Source organism: Centroberyx affinis, unplaced genomic scaffold, assembly GCF_046629955.1.
Source record: "Centroberyx affinis isolate AG114_WGS23_722 - 3 ecotype Tasmania unplaced genomic scaffold, CSIRO-AGI_Caff_v1 ptg000801l_1, whole genome shotgun sequence".
Classification (NCBI taxonomy): domain Eukaryota; kingdom Metazoa; phylum Chordata; class Actinopteri; order Beryciformes; family Berycidae; genus Centroberyx; species Centroberyx affinis.
Genome location: NW_027279405.1, coordinates 361,295 through 382,097, shown reverse-complemented (window position 1 = coordinate 382,097; position 20,803 = coordinate 361,295). Strand labels below are relative to the sequence as shown.

The following is a 20,803-nucleotide window of genomic DNA, read 5'->3' as shown; positions in this document are numbered from 1 at the left end:
TACACCACTCCTTTCTCCTGACCAACGCTGAATCACCATCCCGCTTGCCACAGCCTGCTTCTAAATTGTTTATCGGAGAGAACAAATAGAATCACCTACTTCTGCTTTGAAAGTCTGTCACTGAGGAAGTTTTTGATAGCTTTTCTACAGTGTAAACATTATCTGCACCAGTGGAGCCTAACCTCACTGATAAGCCATGAAGCCAAAAATATAGCACAAGGACAATGAACAAGAGTCTGGGGATCAACCATTTGAACCAGAAAATGATTTTTAAAAAATAGGAAGAGTTTCCTGCGGACAGCTGCACACAGACCTCAGGAAAGTCGCCAATCTTCAAACGTTAACCCTGTAATAGAGTTTCCAGGATATTGGTGAAGACAAGTTGTCCCAGTTTGCCCTCGAGACCGGAAATGTAAAAAATAACATATTGTATTCAAATGGCGCATGTGCTTATTAAAGATCCACATGAACTCAAAACCAGAGTTCAGTTAATGACAGTGGCTCTGATAAAAACAGAAATATGGGTGAGAGTTCACAGTTTAAAGGGAGCAGGTATGCATTACGTTGGTAACAGTGCTAAACAAATGCGTGAGGATGGTAACAGATTGCACAGTGTTTAATAAACTGGCAATAAAAAATGAAGTGCTATATTTGTTGTACTGGGAGGATAGTTTGTTTTTTGCAAACATCTCCATGCTATTTTGTAGTTAAGGTGAACCGCAGACTACCTAGGAAGTCAGCTGTCAGTACATCACTTGAGCTGCACATGATATCATCAATCTGTGATGTTCAATGCGTTCCAGGAGTTATTTTGCAATGAAGTGTTGTATTTACTTTTTTGGTGTACCCACTTTCCCTCAAATTGCCTCATCTACTTCTACTTCAGTCAGTGATTTCCTACGTTTCTCAGAATGCCGTTCTGCAACCACCAGTTTCAATATTTAAGAAAATATAATTCTTATGCGAGCTAGTTCATAGGGGAAACAAGCTATCGAAATTTGAATGTGTTTATACCAAAGAAAAATATTTTCTCAAATATTGAAACCAGTGGTTGGAAATTGTTCTTTCTCTTCCAGTAATTACACTTATATACCGAATATACAATATCAAGCTTACTTCGCTCCAGTTTTTAAGTGTAGGTGGACAGAGCAATAGCGGCAGCAGCTAAAGGAGCCTGTCCAAAGCTTCAAACAAGTGGCCATGCTCCAAACCTGTTTCTGAGATGCAGAGAGGTTCATGGACTGATCAACAGACCACAGCTGATGGTCTAAACATACGATGCTTCCTATTAGATGAGCCTTAGCCCACGGAGGTGGATCCACTGGCAGGAAATGAGATCTAGTGGACATCCAAGATCCAAGATCCAAGCGATGAAGACACCAAAATGACTGAGGAATACCTGGAAGAGAAGCAGCCACTACAAGCCCATGAGGCAGTAACAGGAGGGAGGAGATGAGAATGAGGATGTAATGTAGACAGCATGGGATGAAGGCTGGAGAGGATGAACTACTGTACCGATAGTTTAAATAAAAAAAAAAAAACTGTAAAAAAAAAAAAAAAAGTTACATTCTTTTTTTTTTTATCAATCTCTCCTTTGAAATAAATGAACTTCAAATAGAGGTCTGCACTTAGTATCCAACAGATTTAAGAGGATACGCACAACTTCAATATTGACGTTCAGTTTATATAAATATCAGATCTTTATCAGTGAGACAGTTTAACAATTTACAATGTCATTGCATCCGCCACAACTTCAGATGGTTAATTAAACAAAATCTGAAAACCCTTCCGACTTTCCAGAGAAACTTGAAACTGCTCTGTTCAGCTATACTATTTGCTAAGTATTCTTATGTAATCTTTCCAAGAGACGAGAGGAGAAGAGAGTCCTTGAACATTTGCCAAAAGCAAAGCATTCTCTCTCTTCCTTTCTCTCCCTCCCTCATTTGTTAAAAGTCATCTCTCTAAAGAGTCCCAAACGAAAACACTGTCTCCCCTGTCACAGCCAATATAAAGACAGATTGGATTCAAGCAATGAAATATGGGGGGAAGACATTATTTTGAGACTTCTTGTCAGGAGGGATGGCAGAGTAGGTCTTCGTGACCCCTCAAAAATACATTTATAGCCTGGATGCTATCTAGACTATACAGTTCCCAAGATCTTTAAGTTTAAGTCAGACTTGTGTAAGTTTCTCACACAACATGACAGCACAGTCCAACAAATACAATTTCTTTTGACGTTTTGACTGACTTTATGATAGACTACATCAGTCTAACATGCTTGAAAAGTAAGTTAATCATCTCTGGCTTGTGCATCCTTATTGTGTCGTTTAGTTGTGTTGCATATGACAGTTATAGCTTTTACAACACTGACCCTGTGCTGCACCTGAAACCAACACTGGAAATGAATAACTGGCGCATCTGGCAGTGTGTGAACATCAATGGCTCATGAAACGCTGTATCCCGGACTACCTGGTCGGCTGATATGACAGCTAAACTACACTGACCAGCCACTCAGATAAAAAACTACATCTGAGCAAATAACTCATGGCCATACTGCTGAAGTCTCCTGCGCTTGCATGGGGGCAGGCACGCACACACACAGACACACACACACACTTTCCAGTGTTTATCTGGCTGACTTTACTCTGTTAAGGTCAGTGGATTACAATTTATCTTCTAGGGCCGGAAATGAAAGCTTCATATAAATCTCTATACTGTGAGGGTACAACAAGCCCAAAATACCCCCACTAGAGAAATGGAAATATGCAGGCTGCGATAGGCAGGGTATATGTAACACAGAGAGAGATAGATGATTTATCCATTCCAAGAAAGAGGCAAAGCTGTTATGATATGCCTTTAGTGCAGCAAGGAGTTACACTAAGAAGGCCATAGGAGAAAGGATAAAAAAAGAAGAAAACAATTCTGAGATTGAAACCCTGGTGAAATGATCTTGTGAATCTCAGTGAATGCTGCGCTTCATAGTCATATCCTCAACTTCAAATAGACTCCGTGCTACAGTATGTCACCGTTGAATTTAGATTTGCTATCCACCTAATGTCTGCAGTCATTAAAAGCCTATTGATCTTCACTCAGCAATGTCAGATAATGAGAGATCTGTGAGTCATGTCAAGTCAAATTACTGTCAAATTTATTCACAAACCGCTTTTAACAAACAGGTTGTTCATAAAGTGCAAAGTGCGTGAGTCATTAGTGGAAAAGTGAGAGTTGAATGGGTTGAGGTTTGTTATATTTTTCAGAGTCTGAATTAAAAGTATGGTTCCAACGTCATTAACCCGTCAGTGCTACATTGACCACAGCTGTTCATTTGATCTCATCATGCTTCGGTGTGTGTGTGTGTGTGTGTATGTGTGTGAAGGGGATTGGGGGAGGCGGGTTGCAGACAAGCACAGAACAGCAATGATAACCCTTTGATGTTGCAATTCAAACTTTCTTTTATCTTACATGGAGCATTTGAGAGACTAGGCTGGCTGTTCAAAAGCTCAACTGGATGTACTTTCAGTGTGAGCTGACAGCGCAGGAGGAGGCAGGTGTGAACGGCACTGTACTGAACGATGTTGAATGAAAGAAAACAATGACTATTAAGACAAGTGGGAGCGCAAACTGAACAACACAAGCAGCAAGGGCCGATTTCTTCGGATGAAATCGGCTCTATTTTAGTGCGCGGGGAGGAATCGTGAAGCAAAAATGCATCAGCGATTGCGTTTATGTCACTCTGCTAATTTTGAGTCTCAAGTAGCAAGCTGACCAGAGCAACCGGCCTGTGAGTTGCCTTGCATGTGTGACATCCAGACAGTGTACAAATGTGTTTGTGTTCAGACATGGAAAACATTTCGTGGAAGTTGATGTTAATGGTTAGTATTGTCTTTGATGGGTAATTGAGAGCAGCTTGGCTGACATGTAAATGATGTGTGTATCCTTGCGGCACGCAGAGTGACATTCCTCAGCCCATTCAGCCAGCTGTCATCAAGGGCTTCATCACCACAAATCGTAGCATAAAAGAATGTGGCATCCCGAATGCTCCCAGCTCTTAGGCTCACTCGCTCAGCCGAAACTTTCTGTGCGCGTGCGTGTGTGTGTGTATGAGAGAGAAAGTATGTGTATGCATGTGTGGGTTGTTTCTGCTCCCATTAAGCCTGCAGTACCTTGGTAAAAGAGGTAGGGAGGAAAGGGAAGGAAAAGGATGACAGAAAGGAGGAGAGGAGGAATGTGTCTGCACATGCTTCTGTCTGTATATGTATGAACAACAGTGCCAAAATCCCTGCATTCTTGTGCCTTCGTGGCAGTAAAATAGATGCAGCGCTGCTTAGGTGAGGAGGGGGAGGTGGTAGAGGAGGAGGAGGAGGGGGAGGGGGAGGGGGAGGGACGGAGACATGGCTTTTTACATCAGCCCTTTCATCTCTCTCCTGCCATCATCGCTCATCAGAAATGGGAGAACATTGACTTCCAGACGTTGCACTCCATTCCAATTCCATTTAGCTCCGGACTGGCTGAGACACGAAAGAATGAGAAAATAAAGATGGCCATATTACAATGTCCCGAAGTGAACAAAAAGAATTATTCATGCACAAAGGAATTTAACTACATTGTTCCGGTGCCAATACCAACAAAAGAATATTCTTGGTTTTCAAGTAAATGCGATCCCCCACCAGAACACGAGACTAAAACTATTTCCAGACCCTCGTTTTGCAAGACCACTATTAGCCGTGAAATACTTCCTGTGGACTCATGAGTCAGAAAAGTAACTGGAAAATCCAGGCCAAAGGTCAAGAGTGAGGACTAAAACAGCACAATGAGAACAAAATAATTATGAAACCTAGGCACCCTGGTTTTCAAATCATAGCGTATTGTTTACATCCCACTCAAACAAACATACAAAGATAACAAGGAGGACGCTTTTCTCACACATCAGGGAGACTTCCTGGGTAATGTCCTATATGTTGTGACCTTAATTAGACATACATAATGCTGAGGAGTGTTTGTGTGTTTGGGGAATCCCTTCAGAGAGAATCACACGTTATCATTAATATTGTGAAAACTTGCCAGTAGAAATCATGGGAACAAAATCTTTGGGACATTTATTTGGCTTTTCACAAGTTATTTGTTCAGTTTGACCTTGTACTGCTGTTCAAACACTAGGGCATAAACAGTGATGGACAGACCCAGACCTTTACTCTTTGAAAGAATACATTAATACATCGAATCGCGAGCAAAAATGGAGAAGAGATCTGAGTTTTAACTGTACAGCCTTGCTTCAAAGAATAAATACAAGATTGTCCAAAAGTACTGTAAAAACAACTTGGGGGAAAAAATAATGTCCAGGAAGGAAACCCATTAACAATATCAGATGTACAATCAACTAATATTGTTTTCAAAAGCAGCTCGAATTGGAAAACAGACTAGAATGCCACAGAGGCACAGGTCAGAGGCTAGAACTCATTTTATTTCATTATGAGACTGATGTACAGTCGCATACTGACCCACACCAGTGGCAAACCAGTAAACAGATATTCCTCACTTCCCTTCGACAAGCAGTGTGCTGAACCACGGTTATGACAGCTGAAGGTCTATTACCAATTACACTGGCTGTGTCTCTATGCCTCTGTGACTGAGGGGGAAGAGAACAGCTGAGCCTCTGCCATAGGAGGTGACAAAGAGGGAGACAGGCAGCAGCGAACTGGTCTTATTAGAGACATTTTCTCCTCAGGACCACAGCGAAGGAACAGAAATCAAAGATGCTCGGGAGGAGAGAAAGGGATTTAGAATTTGAACCCAGCAGCTGCTAGAAAATAAAACCAAAGACGAAGTTTTTGATGCCGGGCTACCTGCTGACTTTTATTACATTTAGAGGCATATTAAAATAGAGCGGGTAGCTTTGAAAATTGGAAGCTTACTCAGTTTCAAAAACTTTGAGTCCTCCCACGCTGAAGGCATCTGGTGGATTTCCACAGGTGGGGGTTTACATTCTGAGTGATCACCTACAACCCATAATGCATTTCTTTTGCAGTGTCCACCAGGATGCTAATGAACTCATCCGCAAGGCACAAGTTATTACCCCGTGATAAGATAATGATGATAGGGCGCATGCTAATGCCTTCTCAATAAATACACACTTATTTCAATTGAGCACTAATGAGAGATTCTGAGATAGCAATTGAGACTTAGTTAAAAAGCATCCTACATCATTAGAGAGATAATGTCACTGAGGGAAGTTTTTTATGCCGGTGCCTCCAATACTTTGACTAAAACTTAATCTCTATAACATTTAGCCAAGTTAGGGTTCCAGGAGCTACTTTATTGAATACAAAAAAAAGATGCATAATCATCCACAGCAATGCTCTATCACCCGTTGTGGAATTGAAACTCGACTGAAAATGCCACCGGCGCTGAGTAGCTAGGGGCACAATGAGAGAGACAGACAATCAAATTATAAACAAGCAAAACACCATCACAACAACATGCATCAGAGAGCTCAGCGTAACAGCCTTATTAGAAAACACCCATCTCCTCAACACGTAAATGGATCCATAGCGTGTTTGGAGTGGAACAAAAAGAAAGTCTCTTGCTCCTCCACTGCTTTGTTCTTTCTCTGCTCAGTTGGATCAAGCATTAACTCTCCTCAGAATGACTGTGGTCTGCAAGCAACGGCAGTAAATTAATGATTCATTATGCCCAATGTAAGCAAATGGAGAGCTACTGATGGAGGAAAATGAATTTACACTCATCCATGCCAGCCATAACATCACTACAGAAATTCGAAAGGCACTCAGAAGGACATGTAGTAAAATTCAAAAGCAGTGCTGGCTTGAGAAACCATGGAATTTAAAACGAAAGGGTGCCAAATGTACTGTACAGACCCAGACAAAAAGGTGACAAAAACCAATATATTAAAAACCTGAAACCTACTTCTTAGAAATCTGTAACCGAGAACTCTAAGTAAGTTCATAATCATTTGCTGAGAATGTGATATATTGGTTGCTCGGCCCTCTGGGGCTCTCTTGAATGAATTTTCCATTTTCGTTTCATTCAGACCAGTCACTTTAGTCTCCGCTCAATCGCATCACCATATGTTCAGATGTGAAAGAATAAGTATCACTGTAAAAAGTTACGGCTCTGTTACTTTGGTGTGGTGCTTGATGCTACAGAGGACATAATGATAAATCCCATAGAAGATGTCAAGAGTACAGTATACAGTATATTGGGATTAGAAATGCCAGGGAAAATGCAGAATGACAAATATGCAGTACGTTCATTTTACATTAAAGGGAAATACCACTGAATTTCAGTTATTCTTGTGCCTTGAGACATTTCAGCCTGTATTAATTAACTTCACAACTATCTCCCAAACAGTCAATGATATCATACCAAGTCAAACTCCATAGAGAATAAACTGGCAAAAATGAAGTGACCGTGGCAGTACCCCAAAGGATGTTTAGCAAATGAGATTACATTTTCTGGTTCAGAAATCATAGCACAGTTATAATATAAAAGCTTTTTTGGATGTAAAAGTTCACACAAATGAGTCCACAAGTCTCCTAATCCCCTGGCTCCATGGAGCACCTCAAGGCTGTAAATCAGCCGAGCATCACAGATTAGAGTCTTGCTTCTCTGGTTTCTATTTTAGGAAGAGACAAGTTCAAGTTTACATGCTGATGACGCTACCCTAACCCATAGGAATAGCATGTGTAAATTCTTAAATTAAGTTGGATTCACCATGTTTAAATTAAGCAAAGGCAATATGGGACTGTGGAAGCCTGTAAATGAGCACTTTATCTGCCACACAGCTTGTGCCAGTGTATTACAAGCTTTATAACAATGGTGACATAGTTTAAATATTTTAAGAAACACATCAATCTGTTGAACTCCAGAGACGTGAAGTTTAAAATGGATGATGGTTGATCTGATTTAGACAAGACTTATGAGCAGGTTAAATATAGAGTCACTGATGTCAGCAGAGGTCCTGTGGATGTACAGGGAACCATCTGCATATGTCACGCTGATGGATGGGGCGGGAGCCGAGATCGAACGACCCCGCTGTTTGGACAAGCCTTGTGTTAGGTTGGGCCCTGCCCTGTCACATCCACTGACTGATCGTTGCATTGAATGGGAACACACCCGCACGATCACAACGACAAGGCTTCGATAATGGCAGTGAAGAACACCTAATCAATATGAAGTGTGCATGCATTTTGTAGTATATCCATCAAAAAGGAAGGAAAATAGAGAAAGAATGTTATGAGTCTGGCTACCACCCCGAGTGAAAATGATGCCCCGCCACTTTGTGTAGTTGCTGTTTAAAAGTGCCTCTTAACTTTTGAAGACAGCCTGTGTTCCAAGTAAAAGGTCTGATCAGAATGCTACTTAAGGCACAGCTCAATGCAAAGCATATTAAGAGATGAGGGATTTGTCTTTTCATTCCCCGCAGTCCTTTGACTCATGTTGAAGTGAGAGGAATTGATTTTCTCTCAGACACCCAGAACTCCAAAGACTGTACAAGTCAAAACAAGAGTGAATCAAATAGGGGTGTGGAGGTGGGGTTGGGGGGGGGGGCAATTTATGTAAAAACATCAATACATGTCCAAATACAAAGAAAATTTTCAAAACTGATTCAATAACAATGTGATATAACTGAAACTTATTTTCATACTTGCCAGACACTTGCCCCTTATTGTTACTTCAAGGAATTTAAACAAACAAAAAAACTATACAAAATCAATTGTTACCTGCAGTAAAATCCAGTCAGAAATAATGATTAAAAAACACTCTAAAATTACAGTTAACTGAATTGAAAACTGTAATGCATTTACAATTGTGATGTTATTTAATCATTAACCCAACAACCAAAATGAGAAGTGAGAAGTAAATGTATAATTACTTCCAGTAGAATTTGAAACTTGATGATTTTGGTGACCCCTTGAGTCCCTTAGTGGTAGTGTTTCACATCACTGTCGCAAAAGACAACTAGCCACTTGCTCCCCCACCCCCCTCTCTGCAGAGAGAAGACAAATATGTATACAGAAGGGGTAACACAAAACTGCCATAATGTAAACTGAATAATGTGACTGGAATAAACTTTTTAACTATGACAATGTTCATAAAGGTACCAAAATCAGATCAGTCAGTCAAATGGCACTCTCTCACCTCGTATTGAGAGATGCTCGCTCGCCCGGTGTTACCGTATTGCAACGTGTGTGTTTGTAACTGCAGTGGCTAATCCACGCATGACAAATTTGCAGAATGCTCGGTTCGCGGAAAATCGTACACAGGGATACAGAATAAACACACAGAGAGCAACACAAAGAATAAACCAATTTTCATGCCGATGGTCTTTTCTCTACAGCCATTCTACTATACAATAAACAATTAAAGAAAGTAAAGTTCCAATGAAAAAATGTCTGCCTGCAATGCGACCATCTGCACCAGGGTTTTTCATTGAATTCTTCATGGCCTGTGAACCGTTTCGGAAAGAGAAAAATTGATTTCCTCTCAAGCACCCAGTCTCTTATACGCCCAGTCAAAAATAAGAATCAAAGACTTTGTTTAGTTGGGGATTTTTTAGGAGCTGCCAGTATTGTCGTCTGCATAGATTCAGCAAAAATGATTTAGCCCCACTTTGTTTATAGCCGTACCAAGAAGTGTGTCTCTACAGTCGAATCCAATTTAAATGCACAGCAAAGTGGAGATGGTCAGACGCACTGTGAAGTAGCACACTTCAGCATATTGCAGAACCAGTTAGGCAGGTTTGTACAACAAGCGCCAGAGTACGATGCATCTTAAGTCAGCATATCCTGTCTGAGGTGCAGGGATGTGCATCGTACTGTACTTTAAGCATTACAGAGTAAATAGCTGCATCTGAAACATTTGACCAGACAATTTGTTCCAAGCAACTGGCCTGCTTAAGAATGCGACTAAGTGTTAGAATGCAGAACTAAGTGTTGAGTATAATGAAGGATTTCTCATTTCATCCTTCAGTGGTCCTTTGACATACACCAAGGTGAGACAAATAAATTCTGGCTCAGACACCTGGCCCCTCAAACACTGAAAAAAAAGAGACAAAACATGAGTCGAGGAATCTGGATTGTCTGGAGTCACTAGCAGTTGTCTGTATCCTTGGCTTGTTGACATTACTGCTCAGTGATTAAGAATTCCATACAATGGCCGAGGATCCACAAAGCCGCTAGCGATTATAAACATCCAGCTCAGCTCTAAAAAAATTAACCTAGGGGCTTTCTTTCCTCACATTAGCAATGGTTAGTGCCTGAAAACACACCAGCCAGGGAATTAAGAAGGAAACCAAACACTTGATTGTGAACAATGTAAATAACCTCTGACACATCCTGATTATGATATATGGCGAGTAAAGTGCTGTTCTCAGGCAGACATGCTGCCAAAGCTGGGATAGAGGGATCATTACCCAACCAAGGAAATGACTTAGACTCTCTCTCACTGGCTCTCGGCAGAACCTTCTATCATGGTTAATTAATGATATCACATAAAATCCTGATATCTAATAAGTAAATAATAAACATGAGAGAGGTGGCATTGGGGTCAGAGAGTCATCCCGCTCCCCTGATGGTTCTTACTAGTTAAGTATTAAGCAGTAAGTGACTGATGTAATGATAAGAGCTTAAAGAAAATGAGGCAGATAACTGTAAACCCCAAGTGCCCCTCCATGTCTCTCTAGAAAAAATAAATTTAATGAGATTAATTTAAAGAGTTTTAATGAGACTAATCTGGATAAAAAGAATAGTTTAATAAACAAGAACACCAAAGAGGACGGAACAAAGAAGCGGCAGAGCTTGAGAGAAAAACCTCGTAGCGACTCAGTGTTATCAACAATAGGCATAGTCTTTTCAAAGAAATATCATCACAAGCAGAGTCACCTCAAAATCATGAGTTGAAATCATTCATCTTCTAAATAAAAACAAAGTATGGAAATATTTATACAGTACATATAAACAGAGTCCTTTGTCTCTCTGCTTGCCACTTTCATTTGAAAGGATTTAAATTTAAACTGCGGTCATTTAAATGCCAGGAATCCAGACTTATAAATCAAGTAGATTTCACCATTGTATTTGGATGTTTACACTGTATATTCAGCTGAGTAAATATCGATAAATAATGAGCTTTCTCAACTCCAGTGTGTTGCCTGTATATGCAATAAATACACTGAGCTCGGGTTATGATTACATTTCAAAGAAACAGAGAGGGTACCAAACCAATAAACAGTTTCCTTTTTTTTCTACCAATGCAGTTCTGCCAGAAACCTTTTCATAGAGGCATGCCAAGCCACCCCGTCCATCCTCTCCTGCTTCTGGCCTGCGCTTCATCCAAAAGACACCACTGAAGATACTGTACTCCAGCTGCCTCGCGCTCCACCAAAGCTTTCCATTTCCATAATACCTCCAAGTCAGCTGAGTTTGTTCGACGCTAACTTGAAATTCAATCTGAAGCTAGAAAAATACTTCTACAACATTTCTTTCACCAAGCCTGTTGATAAGGCTTGTCCCCCATGTTAGTTATTGCCAGAGGGCTTCCACACCCGATAAGGATGAACACAAAACAGATGACCGATCCTGAAAGCTATCCCAGTGATTCATGCCATTACACTTCTCCCAAAAAGCTTTCATGTCACGCCAATTTACACGCATTCCTGGGATGAGTTTAAGATTGCTATCACTTTGCTAAGTGGAGGTAATCTCTGGGGAAATGTTAAATGTTTGCAACAATCCATCCACCAACCGCAGGGAAGTGGAAAATGCCAGCAAGAGAAATCGGATGGTCCTGATCATGATAGGGGGTGCTTGCTCTACACACTAAGCCAATTTCATGCTTCTGTATTACTTTCAATGCTTTTGGCGCACACTGACCTCAAGGCTTTCATACTTCTGAGCTGCCTCTTACTTCATGACTGCTGTGAGCACTGACCAGCACCACCTGACTTCTCTTTCAGTCAGCTGAAGTGTGTGAGCATTGAATCACGGCCTGATGTGTATTTACAGATCTTGGGTGGTGGCAATCTTGACACTGTGTCCTCTCTGGTTTACACAACTGGGAGGAAAAAAACCCTCACAAAATAATCTTTTCTGCGACTCAATGAGTTCAGTTTGATTTACCGATGATAGATTGTCTTCAAACACAGGTGCACAGTGTACTGCGGAGCTAAGAAACATAGTAAATTATTCTTTTGATCCTGCAATGATGCAGACTTTCAGTGGAAAAAAACGTCATCGTAGATCCTGGATAGAGTGCTGTCTTCTTCTTTATTTTTTTTCAAATTCTCCACAGGTGCATTGTATAAAATGTTACAGTACTTTGATGCTATTGCTTGGCATGATTTCTTAATCTATGCCTGGGGACACAAATAAGGCTACAGGCCTACTTGTAGAGGGTCCATATGTTCTCATAAGCCTGAGTCGAAGCCCAAAGGCTAAATTTTCTACTTGGGTGAGCTTCTCATTACCACCAGCTCAAATCCCCAGAGGAACACTTTCTCTATTGGTGCCCCACTTGTCTAATTCTCTCTCAGCGTTCAACCTGTCCCCAGGTTGAGTACCACAATAATAGCACTGTACAGTAAAAACTATGACAAATAGCATTGAACCCAACATTTCTTTACAGGTACACTGAAGAGATAGCAAACTGGAATGAGATAATTTCCATACACGTTTGCTCCTTCAAACCCACCTATGTAAATGTCAGTCTCAAAATGAGAATCTGATTCTCTGGCCTGGGGGTTACAGGTCTAGTTGTCTTGGATTCATTTCCCTCAACAGAGTTTGGCCAGAGGGCTTCCTGTAGCCTGGTACAAGCTCTACAACCGCCTGTCTCTGTCTGGATGTCAATTAAACTGAGGGACGACGAAGACTCAAAGACAGGCGTTGGTTTGAACTCCCACTGTACATAAGAATGGGGCAAAACATCACTGCTTCAGGGCAAAAACTGGGATAAAGTACAGTTGTTGGCTTGACTTTACTTTGAAAATGTGAATGTGCCGTACTAACTTTGGCATATGTTTTGGGGGAAGTTGGGCTGGTCAAAATCAAAGTTATATAAGAGGTTCAACCTGCAAGCATCCCTCCGAATAGCACAAACATGTTCTATAAAGATGCAGGAATCAGGTAAATCGGTATATTTGAAATAGGTTTTGTAAACATACATGGGACGACCTAAATGTGACACAAAGACCGATATTTGATACTCAAAGAATGAGTGTGGCATCCTCTCAGACTCTTCATACCACTTACCAGAAATAGGATGGAGGGATTGCGAGGACAATCTAACCTGCTTCTCAGGGGATATCAATCTGTTCAAAATGTGTTACGGGCTAATCTGATATTGTACACGTCTCCTCTCATGAAATGGTATTTCATTTCTTCCCATGAAAAATCATGACAAATAGAAATGGTGTGAAATGTAGGATGCAGAAGGGGGCAAAAAGAAATCACTGTTGTGTTAGAAAGTTCTTCACCTCACTCCAATCTCTGATATTATTTGCCTATGAACAGTTATGAGGAAGAATGCAATTTAGTCAAGCTATGCATTAAAGCCGAGTGCTTGAAACACAGTTTGACACACTGGAGATGTGCTTGATGAGCTGTATTAGAAAAGCGAGAGGGAGGCAGACGGGAACAAACAAGCAGAGAAAACGAGAAAAGGTGCAGCAGCCATTCTTCAGTTGTAATGTGTCAAACATTTCACGGTCGACTCCTAAAGAAAAAGATTACTGATGAAATCTGAGGGATTCTCTTTGACAGGAAGCTAATCGTACAGCAGCATCTAATCTAACTTTACTCTGCAGCGATTAGACTTCACACACGTTCCATTCAGTTTGAAATTAGGAGGCTCTTGTGACATTAGCAAAATACGATTCATCGGTATGCAGTATTCATCTTCTTAATCTTTTAATGGGAGGGTATCTCACTAATCTCAGAACTATACTGATTGACTACATATAGTCATGTTCCATTTTTTCAGAACTTCTTTCCATTTTAGCATTTATTCCATGCTTAAGTCTAAAAATAGATGTTTGAATGACAGTAGTACCTATATCTGTCAGGAGAATTTGAGTATCATGATATCTCATATAGGCCAATGCTCATTTTGTACTAACCAAGGCACCAATCATCTATTATAATTACCTTAACCAGGTGTTGAAAATATGAACAATATTGAGTTAATATCTTCCCTTCAGACCCACCATGCCATTGTTCAGTGAATGTAGCATGTCACAGCATGTCATGAGGTACTGAGGCACTTGAGTTTGAAACTCTATCAAAACTCAATCAAATATCCTGCTGACTGACATCATTGTCATTCTGAAGCCATAATCCATAATTGCACACTCTGTGGTGTTGCCTGAATGTCAAGAAATAGCTTCCATGTGCCTGTCAGGGAACATCTTTGATAACTGAAGGCAGGTTTCAGGGCATGTAGCATTGAATTAAAGCACACAACAGGAAGTTTGCAACAATTAAGTTCGCAAGATGAAATATTTGAATGAATAAAGGTTTTTTAATACTTGCAAAATAGAGAGTTCCCTTTGATTTTTTAAAATTCTTTGCCATATTGTTTTGCCATATCTCTTTTTTTTCCCCTTGTTGCTAAATACCTATGATGTCCAATGCAAAGACTTTGGGAAATGGCCTATTATGTAAAATAGGGATGTGTTCCTTCCTTCCTTCCAAACTGCCTTCCTAACATCCTTATTTCCTTTTTCCTCCCTTCATCTAATAATTCACTCATTTTTATGGGGATCTACTCACTGCATTCTGAACATGGTGATTGTAGTAGTTAATGTCAATAGTGTCAAGACTATTAACTCCAGTGTATTATGAACTCTAAGCCAATACAAATCTGTGAACAGATGGTAATTGTAAAATTAAACAGTAAAACTTACTTGTTATTATAACAATAGAGACCAACAGCTATGAAAAGTTACAGTGACAGACCAACCGTTGAATTTATTACAAATCACATACTGAACATTAGGGTCACGGTGACTCAAACAGAGATTATGAAAAGCACATTCTTCCGAGAAATTTGTTAGTTTTACATAAACTCCAATACCCCAGAATGACTGTGACTGGCTTTTGATGGATGATTATGCCACTGTGAAAAAAGGAAATGTTTATTAGACTTTCATTTGCAAAGCAATCTTTGCTAAAAAATCAATACTGTGTGCAAGTACATTAACTCAGAATAATAAACAAGCCAACGATGACTGCGACAGTAATCGGAACACAGTAGTACATTGCTGAGCATTGAGGGTTTGGGTCTGGCCCAGTCTGTATTCAGCTTCCACCATCATAACCATCTTCCTCTCCCTCCCTCGCTCTCTTCATCTAGCCGCCAATTTCTCCACCCTCCTCCCTTTGCACTCCAACGCTCAACAGCTGTGCACAGGAACCGGAGCTGGTTTGGATCTACTCTGTTAGAGGTTTGGTTGCTGCCTTATCCTTATTTCTCTCTCCCTTTATCATTTGCTGTCTCTGTTTCTCTCTCTCTCTCTCTCTCTCTCTTGCTCTCTCTCTCTCGCTGTCTCTACCTTTTTAACTTGACCAAATCCCTCTGGACCTCGACAGAGAATGATCGAGGGCAAGTTGTAATTGATTTATTTATGAAGAACAGACAGACAGCAGACATAAAAAGGCCCTCATATACGGTATTAGGCATGGATCTAAATTCCCTCAGCTGAGGCTCACTCTGTCAGGAGAGGAGAAGTGAAGAGGGAGAGACAGATTGTGTGTGTGAGAGAGAGAGGTGGAGAGAGAGAGGGAGAGAGAGAGGAGGCAGGGAGGTAATGAGAGAGGAGGTAAAACAGAGAGAAAGGGAGGGAGAGAGAGAAAGAGAGAGAATGACTAAAAACTCAGAAAGGTGAGAGAAAAAGAGAGGCAGAGACAGCAAGACAGATAAACATAAAAGAGAGATAAAGGCAAAACGAACAAAACAATGACAGTGAATAACAGGCTCCTGTTCAGTAGCGACACACAGAGCGGACTAGTGTCTGCTGGATGTATTCAAGCTGAATGGAAATACTGGTATGGATGGCAGCACTGTGGGCTGTTTATTATTGCAACATTTACACTTAACGGCTGCCAGATTCAGATATGCAACTTCAGATATGCAACCACCAGAGAGTTTGTATACTTAAAAGAACTGTGTTAGCTTTTACATACTGTACATAACATCACTGACCTCCACTCTGCCTCTATAAATTGCCCGTCCCATCCTGCCCAATACCTGACCTTTGAACCAACTCACTTCCATTATCTTGATTTGTGTGTGTGTGAATTGCTGTGTGCTGAACATACACAATATCCTAAGGCAAACATGGAGCGGCGTCGTTAACAGCCCTCCAGTGAGCACCTTATTGCCACCCCTGGGAGACAGTTCCAGTTTAGCTTCTGACAACAGGTAAAGGTCAGTGAGTGATGAGTGTCACTTTAACACACATGTTATGTTAGCTATAAAAGCCTCAGTTGCATCTACCGGGCACTATTACTGCAAATAATAAAACCCAGAGACAACAAAACAATCAAAAAATCAGTAGCACTTCATTTATATTACAGGACCATAAAATTATTCTAAAAACCCCCTTTTCATTTATTGTGGCTTAAATATGGGAACATTCAATTAAACTTCCTCTAAATTAAATTTATGTCTGCAGAACAGGTTCTTTTTGACACTAAATCCGTTTCCCTGGGACAATAATGTAACCTTATGATAACTGTTCCATTTAACAGCACACCAAAGTAACTCAAATAATTGCGCCGCTTGAAAATATTGTAGAAATGTGACGGGTCCAAGAAGCCAAGCTCCTCATTAGGCTACTGAAGTCTGTCACTGTCTTCCAGGACAGTGTCTCTGAAGCTAAGCAGGCTCTCTGAACATGGGACAACAGCAGTAGCTGGCCAGGGAATAGAGACAGAGACGAAAAGGCAAGGCAGTCACCTCATAAGGCCTTACTGTAATCACACCCTCAGGCAGCGCTTCTACTTACAGGGGAGGTGGGTATGTGTGTATGAGAGTGTGTGTGTGTGTGTGTGTGTGTGTGTGTGTGTGTGTGTGAGAGATTGTAATTCATAGGTGTTTCCAAATGCTGCGGGTTTGGACAAGTTAATCCATTGGACATTGATTGACAGCTTTCTATGTGATGACACACTATATCAGACCAAGTGACCACCATCTTGGCATTGCCTGCATGTATCCATTTGTTTAAGACAAAATGGTTTTAATGAGAGGATGACAGAACATCTATCAACTAGCCAGGGCAATTGAAAATGTATTTAATTGTTCATTGTTCATATACAGTAAATGTTGTAAAAAGTATTTTGTAGCCAATTGCAGGTGTTGTTTCTGAGCTACAAAACCAAGCATGCAAAGCCCAAATATGTCACAGGTGTCATAATTAACTCCAGATTTCTAAGACATCCCATCCAATTAAGACATAACATTAGACATTGTCTCTTGTACTTTGATATGGAATCATTAAGATCACTTTCCCCATTAGCATAACAGATTACCAGCACAAAAAGGCCATCCAACAGACATTTTCAAGGCAAACTACAGTTGATGCATATTATAGTTTTAATAATTGAACTACAATGGAAAAGTTTGTGCCCATATGCTGTCTAAAGATAGGCACTGTGCTCTGCTCTGTTGAGGTCTGCATGGCTGTGAAAGTGGATTAAGCAGGCTTTAACATCAAGACGAGCTCTAATGAAACCCAATGGGGGAGTTAGCCGGTCTGTTTGGCCAGCTGACTCCTGTAAAATACCCATCACTGTCTGCTATTGCCTGCTCTAAAAGTAGCCTGGTGGTGCCAGGGTATGTTATGGCCTAAGGGTTATATTGCTTGCTGTTTCTGTATGGATAGCACAGCCACTGAAGCAGCCTATTTTCCCTCATAATGTGTGTTGTCTACTTTTCTATCTTTGATAACAAAGTTACCCTTCAAAATGGATCAACAAAATAAAAATGATCACAGATCATTGTGTTTTGTTTAAGACGTCTCTCTCACTCCTTTCAAAACGAAAAAACAAAACAAAACAAAAACTAAAGAAAAATAAAAAAAGGTTTTGTGTATCGGGATAACTGGCACCAGTAATGTTTCTTTTTTATCTATATGAATATTTTATGTATGTTATGTATTGGATATGAGGTTTCAATTTATGATGTATATGCACTGTTAAGCAGACTAATCATTTGTCTTTACTCAATCATGCAATTAATAGCACCTGTGCTCCTGCAAACAGTTTGCACCCTGATAAATGCCAGCATGTGCTGTAACGCATTAGTGCATCTTTTAATCTGTAATGCCATGCATTAGCTAAAATAAAGGCTTTTTAAACTTTTTTCTAACAGAGGAGTGTCTTGAATTTCTTCATTGCGCTTCAAGTTCCAGCAAATGTTAGCAGAGTAAGAGGCCACATATCAGTCCTCTGCACTACACCTCAGTGGTATAAAGCATGGGTCAGCATTAATCTTCCATTTCCACAGTGTACAAGATTATTTCTTCAACAGCAGTGGTGCATACGCAGGGGTTTGGCACCCTCAAACCACCAGCCTGCTGTAGGAAGCTGGAGTCTGCATCCATACACACGCCAGAAGCTTCCTACAGCAAGGCAGAACCCATTCGTTTGAGAAGAAACCAGATATTGTCACCCTAGTTTGAGTCATCTACACCTGTGTTACTATGGCCAGGCAACAATGTACTATCCTCCACCCACAGCCCATTTGGGAAAGTCATAACAATGATCAATACGGCAGTGTGATCCTGCACAACAGAGCCATCTATCACAGCAGGAAAACCTGAAAAAACATTAGTCTACCAATATCGACTGGAGCATGCACAATATATCAAGCCATGAGGGCTCTATTGCTCTGTTCACCTTTCTCTCTCTTCCTCTCCCTCTCATGTCTCTTTCTCTCTTTTGAATATCCTTCCCTCTCCACCCAGCAGGCAATGGAAAGTCATAATCATCTAAACACATTCCTGCCCCACCTTTAGCAGACTAGTAACCATGTATACAGGATGACATAGAAACTAACTTGACTGGACCGTTCCCTAACAATGGCTTTGTTGATATATTGATATGAAAACATTTTGTGTTGATATATGCAACATATTACAATACTAAACTACTGAGGTTTGCAGACACAGTAGAATAGTTTGAGATTCATATTAGGCTACTGTATTGTCAAAGCCACACTCTAGGCTCTGTGATAAATAACTGCAGCCATGGACTAAAAGGAAAATATTTGCACCATGGCACAGATGCCATTCCCTCTGCTCTTACTCATTATCCAGCACAATGTCAAAGAACCCCCAGGTCACTGAGAGGGAACATTCCTTCACATTTCCATCTATGGGCATCATAAATAAACAGCAAGTAACCCCAATACATGAAACCCTTCCACTTTCCATGTAAGGAAACAATCCATTTTCTTCTCTGCCTGCAGCGGTGTAATAAACAATATTTGATATCTAACCACCAAAATAATAAAAATGTATCACACCGTGAATAATGCGCATTGATACCCCTTTTATCTACAAAATGAGCTTTTTTTTTTTAAACTTTCATACGTGGGTGTAGCACGAATACAAATCAATTTGGAGACGGTATTGTTAATTAACTTTACAAAAGCCTATGGGCTTGAGAAGCCACAGCCTTTTAGAGAAGAAGCATCTGAAGAGCTGAGGCAGAGGGCTGGGCAGCGGATGCTGAGCAGAGCAGAGCAGCGAGAGAGAGCAGCAGCACTTGTTTGCCGAACTTGCATAAGCAAAAACACATCTAACCCGAACTTGCAACAATAGACGAAATACATGCGCTTTGGTCACATGCACAAACCAATAATATGTATTTTTTCTGAAACTTCAAACAACCGTATTGAACAGTTATAAAGTACAAAAATAGCGCTATGCTCTAAAAACGTGGCTAAATTAAGATGTTGTGAACGAGTTCTGTGACTAAACGACCAAATAATTTGCTTCTGTGATATATTTCGAAAACTTTAAACATTTGCACAAATGTATTTCGTCTGATTCTCACCTACCTCATGGCATTCACTGATGGGAGGATCAAAATGAGAATAAGTAAATGGGATTAACGGGACAATCCAGTCAAACTTGTCTCAGGTCCATGTTTGGCACGGCAATAGTGCAGTCCAGTCTAGTCACAGCTGAAGCGCTAACGGTGCACAGCTAATAAGGCTCCCCACTTCTTCCACCGTCGCAGCGCCGTGGATTGGACCGCGATGAACGGAGCACAACGGGATCTCCAAGGGCGCACGGAGAGTCTCAGCGGCATGATTGGTTAGAGGAACGGTGACGCACCGGCAGGTGGCACACCCGACGAATAAAAAGTCCGGATTCATTCATTGATAATAGTTACGGGAAACTATCAGGGGCTGAGCGACCTCAGTAAACACGGGCAAATACTGTATAGCCCACACCAGACTGTCTACTCCTTGAAGTGTCAAAATAGGATCACATAGGCGACAAACGTAGGTCATTGTAGTGTATAATTCCAAAATACATCTCTGTGCAATTCATGAATGATCAAAAACCCTCCCACGGTGACAAGTTTTGATGCTCTCAAGAGCCTGCAATCATCCTATGATGTCCGCCTTCGTTCATCCCTGTCTCCATATAGATTTGCCGGTGTCATACGCTGTTTTCTTTTTATAATTCATGGAATAGTCTAATCAACCTAAGCAATGCCATGCCACATTTTCTAACTGCACCGTCTGATTCCAGAAATGATTTCCTACAGAATAGCGT

The 20,803-nt window shown here is 40.7% G+C and overlaps 1 protein-coding gene across 3 annotated transcripts in view; it reads right to left on the bottom strand.

The window, feature by feature from the left end:
- chrm3a (cholinergic receptor, muscarinic 3a) overlaps window positions 1-20,235 on the bottom strand; it is a 72,992-nt gene extending 52,757 nt beyond the window's left edge. For all 3 annotated transcript variants that reach the window (XR_011695217.1, XM_071520408.1, XM_071520409.1), the window contains exon 1: window positions 20,077-20,235. The gene's annotated coding sequence lies outside the window, so the exon portion shown is untranslated. The remainder of the gene's footprint in view (window positions 1-20,076) is intronic.
- Window positions 20,236-20,803: the final 568 nt, after the last annotated feature.